Source organism: Chaetodon trifascialis, chromosome 18 (assembly GCF_039877785.1).
Source record: "Chaetodon trifascialis isolate fChaTrf1 chromosome 18, fChaTrf1.hap1, whole genome shotgun sequence".
Classification (NCBI taxonomy): domain Eukaryota; kingdom Metazoa; phylum Chordata; class Actinopteri; order Chaetodontiformes; family Chaetodontidae; genus Chaetodon; species Chaetodon trifascialis.
In genome coordinates this window covers 1,628,795-1,641,467 of record NC_092073.1, presented here as the reverse complement: position 1 = coordinate 1,641,467, position 12,673 = coordinate 1,628,795, and positions in this window count along the sequence as shown.

The window sequence follows — 12,673 nt, the reverse complement described above, 5'->3', positions numbered from 1 at the left end:
GGGGCAGGCTGAGCTGCCTGTATAGTGTCTTTCACAGTTTTTGTGATTGTATCTGCTAGCCCTACAATTAAATTAAAAAGGGAACACTTACCTGTAGCATTATTATTATAATATTGTCATGGAAATAGGTTCAAGGTTACTGCAAGGGCTCCCCTCCATACTTACCCTCTTGCAGTTGAAGGTTCAACCTTCGCAACCATCTGATCACCTTATCCTTGACATTTATCCTCTCCTCAAGCTCCTTTAGGTCATTTTTGTAGTCCCTCTATCAGGTGAGAAAGAGAAGATAAAGAAAGAAGAGGCTTAAATGGATGGAGAACTTTGGTAGTATCTTGTGATATACTGTAAGCCCAAAATCTGTGATGTTATCTGTTGCTCTGGTTGGTACAAGTGGAGAAGGTGTGTTGTAATCCTGCTGAAATGTTTTCAAGCGAATTGCTTTCTCTATGTCATTAAACAAACAAGTGCAACACCAAAATCAGGTCTGAAAAATTGCACACTTGTTCATTCAAACTGAATGGAAATCTGAACTTTGGCAAACATTACTGATGACAGGAAGATCACTGAGTGAATATACTAATATTTTTGGAATCTGCAGACTTCAGAGGATGTGCAACATGATTTGTGTTGGGCTGGGACCACTTATGGCACTACCAATTAATTTAATAAGTATCGATGATAACAGGCAGAAAATCAGTTAGTAAGTAAGTAAGCATTTTTTGGTTTTCCCTCAATTACTGATTCTGCCTTTATTTGCTGCCTAGTTTTCTGCCTTTATTTACTGCCTAGTTTGTTACCTAGCCACAGCATGACTGAGATCTCTGACAACAATCAGTTGGGTGCTGCAGCCTATTTTACACACTGTTTCTACTGTCTTAAAAAATAAATGAATAAAATAAACAACTACACACAAAAAAACCCTTAGTTGTACTTTTAATAATATGAACTGTTACATTTACCTTTGGTTGTTTTGGAGTTCTGTATAGGTCCTCCTGAAAAGTCTGATAAACAAGTGTGGGGGAAGGGTGTAAAAGGTCAGCAGTTATGGTGATGAGTATAAGACTGAATAGTAACGTGTACTGCCCAAAAGTTGTATACATACTCAGATTTGTAAAAGCATAATGATAAATGCATGACACAGACAACAAATCATCAGTAAATTATGTCACAACTTAATCAATCCAAATAATTAAAATAAAAGGTAACTGAAAAAAAGTAACAAGAACATGAACATATGCTTGTACAGCATTTCTGTGCCTTCTGGCGTTGAGGTGTGTCATCCTCATCATCAGAGTGACCACTTTGCTCAGTGGCAATTGCAGTCTGACAAAACAGCAAGCGAATTGCAAGGGAGAGGACAGGAGGGAGTATAAATGAGCTTGAATATCCTGCAATAACACCTTCATTATTGAGTAAGTAATTTAAATATTTGATCTGACTATTTCAACAATAGTGTAACAACATACCGTGGGTTTTTCTGGAGTCCACATATTGTGTCTCTCTATCCACTGACACTCTGCCTTTCTTATTTCCTCAAGGCTCTCTGTTTTACAATAAAGCACAAGAACACTAACTGCAGCAGCAGCAGCTAGTGATTCTAACATTGCAGGAACGGTGGATTCCCAGGCGTTCGATTCTGAGGCGGTGGTTTGGCCAACACTCACGTTATGCTAATGTTAGCCGGCCCGTGGGTCGTCAACTTCTGGCGTTGACGTTACACGTACGTCCTGGACGGCTTCCATGTCAGCATCGTCCACCAACGTGTCCCTAATAATGCTAGTAGTAACACTCACGTTACTATTGCGAACTTCTGAGAACTTTTGCTAACACTCATGTTATGCTAATGTTAGCCAGCCCGTGGGTCGACAACTGCCGTTGATGTTACACGTACGTCCTGGATGGCTTCCACGTCAACATCATCCACCAACATGTCCCGAGTAACGTTACTAGTAACATTAATGTTACTATTGCTAACTAGCTAATCGACTTCATTTCTCTAAATTCTCTCACATCAACTCACAGCATCACTTGACTGACAGCTCACGGAGACAGCTCAGCCCACAGCTATCAACGCGATAACAGCTGAGCTGTAATTGGTGCCTTGAGCTTCACATTGCATGCAGGGAGTAGTATTTTTTATTTTTTTTGCATGCCGGAAAGCCATGAAACAAAACAATACAGTTTTCTTAAAGAACAACAAATATTGATATAACATTGTGGTAGCATCGCCTGCAATCTGAGCGATCACCTGTGAGGTGTTTTTTTTTTCATTTCGCATACATTTATAATCACCCTCAACATGCTCGTTCCGCGTCCTGGACAAGCCCTGTTGATGTATTTTTTGTGCGAGAGGAACTTCTCCAGATTAGGAAACTGACTTCACAACTATTCCAGTCAGGATTTCTACAACATATGGAAGGTAAGGAATCACTTTTTTGTATATCAAAAGAGTTCACCCTAAAAAAACAAAAAAACAAAAACAAAAAAACCCGACCACTTCGCCTCTCTTAAACCAGGAGGTGCGTTGAAATTCGGGCTGTTTGAAAGATTCAAGATTCAAGAAGCTTTATTTATCCCGAGGGAAATTGCTGTGCAGCAGTTGCGATACAAAGTGTAGAAGTAGTACGAGTAAGAGGATAGATAAAACACACAACTAAATGCAACAAAGTGCAAGGCACAATTAGAATAATATAGCATGAATAAGGTGAAGAATAACGGAGTAACTAAACACACTAAAATGCAACACTGAAACACTGAAAGAATTTATATGCCGAATTTAATAAAACACCCTACCAGTTATATATATATATATATATATATGTGTGTGTGTGTGTGTGTGTGTGTGTGTGAGTGTGTGTATATATATATATACACACACACATATATACATACATACATATATACACACACACACGCACATAGTGTAAGGTTATACTGTGATCTGTACGTTGTAGCTAGGTTAGCGGTCACAGTATCTTGCTAGCTAAGTTTGTTAGCCAACCTAATGGAGATGCAACATTAACTAGTTCCCTGCAGACCACTACTATACGTTACCATTTTGTTGCTTGACTTAACGGTAAGTAATAATAACATGGGTGCAATTGATCATAAATACTTATTGCACTAACTTTGAATTATTCATAATTGATTCACTCACCTTTTACACTGAGTATCTGGGCTGGAAAAGCTTTCCAGCCGCCTTTATCAGAATCAGAAAAAGAATCAGAATCAGAATTACTTTATTTATCCCCGAGGGGAAATTGTTTTTAGCAGTGCTCCATGCAAAACAGAATTATAGATTAGAATAAAAATTAGAAAGAAGGACGAGAAGGAATATATATATAAAGGACGGTCCTTAAGTTAAAGATATTAATAATAAAGAAAAGAGCAAAAGAATTGTAAAACTAAGAAAAGAAAACATGAGCGACTGCTACAGGCTGCACGCGCGGTTGGTGCATGCGCACTATGGTGGCTTTACTCCAACCGCCCCATGTTCCACCAGTCCAATCCTCTTTGGGTCACTTAACATTTTTTGTCTTTCACATTTCTCTCCAATCCCACACTTACTTTGTTTTCTTCTATCCACTTTATTTGCACATACATAGCTTTCTTGTCCCTTTGCTAACGTAGCTTATACCTCTGGTCTACTTAGTTTTGCCTCAGCAACTGAGAGTAAAAGCAGAGCCAATCAGATTTTTCGGCGGCCTTGCAAAGTCTCCACGTTCATCACCTATAGCTTTTAGCAAGATGGCCGTGTGGTGATTTAACAGAATTGTCTCCCCTCTTATACAGCAGTCCTTTGATGACAACACTGACAGCGATGGGACAGGCGCAGGTTTTGACTCTGACTTCTAGGTGAATTTGCATTTTAAACAGCTTAACAGCTCAGAAATCACTTTGGCCTCATAAGCACACCTCATGACTTCTGCCATTGCTCTGAGAGGTCAGCCTAGTCATGTTATCTAACATGAGACATGAGGGGTGCTTATGAAGCCAAGTAGTTAGTTATCTATTATAAAATGTTTATTTTTCTTTCTTTTTTTTAAGCAACCCAGTGGACACGCTGTAGATGACAGCGATGAGGAACAGGGGAGGATGAACAATGAACCTGAAAAAGTAGGTTCACTCATTCTTTATTTCATGTGTATTCTCATAATGATTAAGACTTAGCCCCACTTTGAAATAATGCTACCTATTGTCTCCTCCTAGCAGTCGCTTGATGACCACAAGGACAGAGTTTGGACTCTGACTTCGATGTGAGTTTGCATTTTAAGTTTTCACTTTTAAAGCGGAGTAATCAAACATGATGTTCTGGGGGACCTCTCAGAACCAAGGACAGAAAACATGAGTAGTAGTTGTGCTAACGGGGCTAGAAATTGATTTACAGTATTTATTCATCATCATCTTCATCATCATTATCAATATGATGATTTTGTATAAATACTGTATATCAACTTCTAAATCCTTTCCCTTTCACAGAAACTGATTTAACACAACAATTTAAATCCAGCACTTCTCTTAACTAGTAATAGCTATTGGTGTCTCTCCTCTCTGTAGCACCTCCTTGACAGCACGGATGACGATGATGGTGGTGATGGTGGTGATGGTGATGGTGATGATGATGGTGATAATGGCTCAACTTCTGATTCTGAACACATGGTAGGATCATTTTTGATACAAACCAGTCTGATTCGAGATATGAATCAAATCCTTGTTGAAGTTCAATCACTTTCTGTAAAATATGAGCTGTTGTGGTTCACACTACATGCAGTAGGATAATCTTTATTATAATATATTCCAAATTTGCACAGTAGAGCCATCAAACATTTTGTCCTTGTACCATAGTTAGCTTGGAATGGCACTGGGAATGGCTGAGCAGGATTCCAAATAATGACAATTTCTGATAATTCAACTCATAACACTCATAACAACCACTGGTTCTGAATATCGTGCCATCATAGAGCCAATGGTGAATATTTAGTCAATATTTTACAGCAGCCCCTTCACTGCTGGAATCCAGATTCTTGATTCTTCTGCCAATAGTGAGCAGTTTAATTTATGATGTCACAACATTTCATACTGCCTCTGAAAGAGGGTGGGAGTGCCTCTGCTGCCAAGAGGCCAAATGGTTCGATCACATCTCCTACTTTAACCACATTACAGGAGCTATAACTAATAGAGATCCTGTTTTTTATTCCAGGTTAATGATGACATAATGAGGTCCCCACTGTACAGAGGAGCATGTGTTACTCTTGGACAAACCATCCTACTTTTAATGGCTTTTGCTGGAGCAGTGGAATTGACACAAGATGGTCTGCAAACACTTCTCCAAATTGTGATACTTCTTCTACCACAAACTTTCCTCTTGCCATCCACCAAATATCTGCTCAAAAAACTTTTCAAAACAGGGAAATATGATTTTCATGTATATTGGCCCAGCAGCTTTTGTGCTTTGGAAAACAATGCATGCAAGACTTGCCATCAGGTATTTGACAAAAATGAACTAATGAAAAATTGTCTTTACCTTATCCCTTGTCGGCCAACTGAAACATGTACTAGAGACTCTCAATCTTCTTTCAATACATACAGTACTGCATTACTTTCAAGACTACATCTGGTGTCATTATTCCGTACTTAAGTTCAGCTTCACTAACTCATTCAGTCAAAATAAAATACTTTTAAATGCCTACCATCTTTGTAGTGTATGTATTGCCGTTATACAGATTCTATATGTATTTATCATTTATCAATATTGCTTTGTGTTTGTCAGTACGCAAATTACTGCACTTGTTTAAAATGTTATGGTGTAACCTTGAAAATGTGCAGTATTTCTCACATATGTGACCTGCCATGAGAATACCAGCAACAAGTTGGCCCGGTGCAAGTTGTGTAAACAAAGAAAAATCGATTTTTTTAAAACAATTAGTGATTTTCGTTTTTTTTGCAGAATATGTAAGTTGAAATCTGTATGGTACCACATTTTACCATGTGCGTTTTGGTAAAAACAGATTTAAGGTATTAGTCAGCATCTCATCAAGCTCACGTCTGCATTTTGACCCACACGCACGCACACACACACACACACACACACACACACACACACACACACGTTTCACATGTGTCCACATGTAGTAACATGTGGTACCACATGTAGTGGTATCACGTGGTATCACATGTGATAACATGGTACCCATGTGGTACCACATGTTATCGCATGTGGACACAAGTGGACACGTGTCCACATGTGGTACCACATGTTATCACATGTGGACAGAAGTGGACACATGTGGTAACACGTGTTTCACCTATGAAACACATGGGAAATTCGTGTGGTTTTTCTGTAAGGGCAGGCCTCTCTCCTATGTACATGAGGGTGCGTCAGAACCCCAGCCACTCATGCCCTCTCACTTCCTGGTTGGCAAAAGACTCACATCCCAACCACCAAAGACTGTGCTCCCACCATCTCAGGCTGCAAATGTCAGCAGAGAGGACATGGGCAGGAGATGGAGGTACCGGCAAAGACTCTTTACCAGCTTTTGGAACAGCTGGCAAAAGGACTACCTGATGGACTTGAAATCAGCTCACAAGTGTGAGACACCCTCACCCACTGTGCTGAAGGTGGGAGATGTCATCCTGATCGGAGAGGACAACATGCCCAGGCAGACCTGGAAACTTGGCAGGATAACTGAACTGTTTCTAGGGAGAAATGGACTCATTCGTCCTGTACTTCCTGTTCGTACTTCCACGGGCAGTCTGGTAACAAGACCTGTTCAGTTAATATATCCTGAAATGAAGTTCGCGATAATTAAATGACATGATTTATGTTGTTTAGTTTAAAAGCAGTTGAAAGAGGTATCATACACTATTTACGTTATTTATGGTAAATGTGTGAAGATCTGTTACCTATTGATAGTAATTTGAGCCTAGCCAACAGAAGATGTTTTATTTTGAAATACAGGAAGTAATGTGATGAGCGTTTGATGCTAGCATATGATGTTATGAACACGAGTTGCCAGCTGCAAGGGCCTTATTTGTTTGCCCTTTTCTGCAACTTTCTCCAGAGAGGGGGGATGGGTGTGGGGTGGGGAGGGGAGATACACATACTTAATAGTCTATTAAACTACTACTACTAGCAAACTGTGTATGTAACAGGGGTAAATGCAAACGTGTAAATGGTTAGTGAAATTAAAAAAAATGCACAATATAGTAAAAATAATCCTGACAATAGTAATCGAGGTAACAGTTCTACTTCAGCAGAAGGGGGAGGAGTTGAATAGTCACTGTGAGGAAGCACCTCCTGTGCCGGTCTGTGGCGCACTTGGTCACACTGGCTGAATGTGTTCCTCTGGCTGACCAGAATGCTATTTTGAGGGTGGGAGTTTAGACAACATCCTTGCAACTGAATGTAGAGAGTCCAGCTCCACCCCAGTACAGAACTGGCCTTCTGAATCAGTTTATTGAGTATGTTGGTGTCAGCCACCCCAAGGCTCCTGCCCCAGCAAACCACAGCATAGAAAATGGCACTGGCCACCACAGACTCATAAAACATCTGTGGCATGGTTCCGCAGACATTGAAGAACTTGAGTCTACACGGGAAAAAGAGCCTGCCTGACCCTTTTTGTAGAGAGCTGCAGAGTTCCTTGGACACCCAGGTATTTGTGCTGAAATTGGAGTAGTAGGAGTCCTGGATGCAAACGGCGGCCAAGATAGCATATGAATTCAATTCAATTCAATTCAATTCAATTTTATTTGTATAGCGCCAAATCACAACAGAAGTTGTCTCAGGACACTTTCCATATAGAGCTGGTACAGACCAAGCTCTTTTATCTACAAAGAAACCAACAATTCCCCCATGAGCAAGCACTTGGCGACAGTGGCGAGGAAAAACTTCCTTTTAACGGGCAGAAACCTCGAGCAGAACCAGACTCTGGGTGGGCGGCCATCTGCCTCGACCGGTTGGGTGAGAGAGGAAGAGCAAGAGAGGGAGAGTGAGACAGACAGACAGACAGACAGACAGACAGACAGACAGACAGACAGACAGACAGACAGACAGAAATGCAGTCAGAGAGAGAGAGAGAGAGAGAGACAGAGACAGAGAGACAGACGTGCAGTCACAGTAACAGTGACAGTGGATGTAATAACAGCAGTAGCAGTTGCAGTGGATGTCAGGCAGGGCCAAGGCAGGAGATGCAGCTGAAATCCACAATCCAGATTTAGCCACTGTCCATGGGAACCTGCAAGACGACAAAGCACAGAGAGCCCCCTAAGTAGATAATATGGACACTTCAATGTCAGGGCTGCAGAAATCTTCCTTAACATTTATGTGACCAGGTGGCACTTACTATCATTCATAAATCATCCACATATCCTACAGAGCTAAGAATCTTTCACCACATCAACTGAATTGTTACAAACGTTTGCCTCACTTCAATTCATGTTCAATTCAGAAGTCTGTCACTCTGTTCTCTGTCACAATATCATTTTTCTATATCTCCACAAGTCTTCATTCAAATGCCACCAAAATTAACAAACATTTTTTGGCTACTAGATATCGCATGTTTGGAATGGTATTCAGAAGCAGATGGCAGATGGCCGCCCACCCAGAGCCTGGTTCTGCTTGAGGTTTCTGCCTGTTAAAAGGAAGTTTTTCCTCACAAGTGCTTGCTCTTGAAAGAATTGTGGGGTCTCTGTTGATAAAGTTGACATACTGTTAATAAAAAACATATATAAAATATTCATTTTCTGTGGTATTGTTACCAATTTTTATTCAACTTGGGCTGGGGTAAGGCTTCATGCTGCGGTCCCATTGAGTTTTCCAGCTAATGAGACCCAAATATAGTAATTTTCTGGCATCTATTTGCAAAAATGAATAAAAATAAAAATTTAATTCAAATGGGAATAAAAACCTTCACCTTCAGTGTTTAAACTTCTATTAATCCAAGCTAGTAGCACTTCCAATTGTTGAGGATAAGTGTTGAATTTCAAAGATACCAAACTATGATACGTACCATGTACGCACTCCAAATGGCTGAAGAACAGATTTCAGCTCACTTTGGGTATGCTGTGGGACGGCCTTTCGGTTTAGTTTTATAGGAATGGGAAATGCTTATTTGAACAAACAGATAAATCTCTTTCCCAAGTGCCTACAGATTAAGTGGATGGTTAAGGGAACGTAAAGTAGTTTCTGAAAAAAAAAAACAAAAAAAAAACAACATGGTGTACATTTAAACAAATGACAAGCTATGGCAGTAGAGAGAGGAAGACTACTTTGTTCTTGATGCCATGCCAGTGTCAAATGAAGTTCTAGTCTGGAAGAGGGAGGTAGAGGCAACTGCCAAAACCCAAACACGCTCTGGAGGAAAAAAGAAGAGGGAGGGAGGGAGGGAGGGAGGGAGGGTGAGAGACAGAGAAGCGCTTTCCTAATATAGCTTGAGGAGCCTGGACACCAGACCTGGACAGGATGTACTGATGTTTGCCCAGCAGAAAATCGAAGAGATGTTTCCATGTGTTCTGCCTTCCTCTTTCTCTCTGTTTCCCTCTCTGCTTGTGTAATTTATGGCTTCACATACCTTGTTTGCTTACCCACCCAGATAACATGACTTTTATCCCCTACAGCGTCTCTATATGGTAACCAGGAAGTGAAGACAGTCCAGGAGTTTTTGCGGTAAGGACGCCTCTCATCTTGTTATCATCTCTTGTCAGATGTACAAAACCACACAGCCAGCAATGCAGACATCTCACTTTTTAGTTTATTGAGAGAAAATGAAACTGAAAAATTGAGTATTTTAATGAAACAGCTACTTAAAGCCCCTGAAGACTCTCCGTAACATTAAATTCATGGTTAAATAAGCAATAATCAAAGTTAAAGCCATTATTTATTAATAGCTGAACACTCAAAACTGAGCTTATCTGCTTCATCAGGACTGCATCAAGCAAACGACACACAAATGTCATCACATTTCCATTCAAATGTCGCTAAAGTGTGATTGGTGCACGGGAGTATGTGAAATCATCTATTACAGTTGAGCCCCACCCACCTAAAAGAGGCAGGAAACACACACATATATAGAAATCTCACCTGTAAAACAGCCAAAACTGTTCTAATACTGGCAGCATGTTCTGTGATTTGTAAGACTGCAAGAAGCTGATAGTGAAAATACGCTTTTAGGTCCTTTAAGTGTGAGGATTTGCTGTTTTCTGCCATTCTAAACCAAAAAATAATCAAAAGAAAAAAGAATGTAACGTAATAATATGTGTGTGTGTGTGTGTGTGTGTGTGTGTGTGTGTGTGTGTGTGTGTGTGTGTGTGTGTGTGAGGTATGTATCACGTTGTGGGGACAAAAATCTGTTTACACAGTCACATTGTGGGGACTCACTTATGAGGACAAAAATGCAGGTCCCCTTAATGTAAATCATTAAATTTTGGGGGTGAAGACTGAGGATAAGGTTACGGGTTAGGTAAGGTGGTGTGTGTGTACGTGTGTTTGTGTGTGTGTGTGTGTGTGTGTGTGTGTGTGTGTGTGTGTGTGTGTGTGTGAGAGAGAGAGAGAGAGAGAGAGAGAGAGAGAGAGAGCAAGAGACACATATTACATAACATTCACTTGAAGCAGACAGTGAGCTGTCATTAAGTCATGAAACTACAATCTGGTTCCAGAAAGCACCATTATGTTGAAAAAACCTAATAACCTTATGCAAAATGGGCATTTCTATAGCTGTTCTTGTAATGCCTTTGACCTTATTTTTGAATGAATAAGTGTTAGTTATGTTAAAGATAATTTACTACTGCAGTGTGTATTTGACTGACAGTGAGTTCAGTCAGTGATAACAGCTTTCTGGACCTTAACAGATGGACATGTAACTACAAGCCATATTTACCAGGCAAATAAGACTTACCTTCCTCCTCTGCATGGCACACAACACAGTTTGCATAGAAAGCGAAAGGATCAGAGGAAAGTTATTACGATGCTTGACAGCTGAACAGAAAATATGAATCAGCTAAGAGCAGAGGGGATAAGTATAAAGGATCAAGGACAGAAGGTTAGACAGGTTTTTGATCAACAAGGACCAGGAGCAAGATGTGAGTACACAACAGCTGTTATTCATGATAGGTGTACTTTTTTCTGTTATGTGTTGAGGATCTATTTAAATTGAAATCTTGCAGTTTTGAAATTAGAAATTCATGCATGGATAACATAGTATGTAACCTCACCTGACATCTAACACAGTTACAGTAACATAAACAGCTCTTAATCTTACAGTTTGATCTTTAAACTCTAGTGTCAAATGGCTATGACTGGTTTAGCCCGCAATGAACAATTAAAAGTAAGATTAATCTTAAGGTTAAACTGTGGTTCTGTATATTTTTATTGTCAACAAGTCCCATGCAACAACCAAAACCAATAATGTGTTATTCTGTCTCTAAGTACTTTCTGACTTTCCCACCCTGTCTGGATCTCTCAGCCCCAAGCCCATTGGTTCCTACTTAAGTCGTAATTTTTTAGAAATGCTTCACAAATTTTCAATGTTATAAACACACAATAATTTTCAGCTGGTTGGTGAAAATGTAAGTAAATGCCACTCTAACAGGAGGAAATGAATATTTTCAGTGGGAAATTTTAGCTCTACTGAGTATTTGGAGTGGCATTAAGGTGTGTGTAAGATTGAGTCAACTTACAGCGTCTGTGTTCATGATAATGAAGGATGTCACCCAGTGTAATGGTGTGGCTCACTGATGTATTGTTAATAGTTCTTGGACAACAATGGAGCTCTATGGTACAGAAGAATAAGATACTGTATCAGGCTTTGAATACACACATAAGACTTCATAGTAGCATCAATTCATTGTTGGTTTGGCTCTGCATATGGGATTTGTTGACAAAAAATAAATAAACAGAATGTCCTTTAACCACTGAAGCTGGTTTTTAAAGAAAGCAGATCACAATTTGAATCAAAAGATTAAAATAGTTTATCAATACAAATGAAATATTCCAGATCCTGAAGCAAAAAGATAGACTGCAACATCAGCAGTATATAAATAAATACATGGAAAAAAAGCATGAAAGCAAGAACCATAAACCCTTTGTTGTTGTATCTGTTCAGGTGGGGCACATCAAGTCCAGCTCTGAACAGGTGGAACAGCTTCAGCTCAGCAACTTCAAGTCACTCTGAACAGCTCAGGTTAGACAGTATCTCACAAACACACACAGACACACTTCACACATTCTCAGTTCTGTGCAATGCTCCGTTAACCCATCTCCTGTTGGCAGTGTGATGGACATACTCAACCTGTGGAATGATGACCCAGAGGAGGTACTCTTGGATCTGGGCTTTGGTTGTGATGAACCTGATCCCTCTGGATGCATCCCAGCTCGATTCATCAATCATCAGTCTCAGGCAAGGGGAATAAACCTCCAGGTGTTTCTAGAGGCCCAGAAGAACCGTCTGGACCTTGAAAATCCAGATGTTAGCAGTAAGTCTAACTTTTAGCAGTTGGTCAGTGGTATGTCCATGTAGAATGATCATGACCAAATACATGGTTTTTTGTATGAACTGTTTGCCAAAAAGTAATGTCTTGTACATGCAAAACAAAATGTACAATGATTCAACCAGACTGGCAACTCAAAAGGCAGAAAGAAGAAACACTACCCTGAACATCAGTGAAATAAGAGTATACA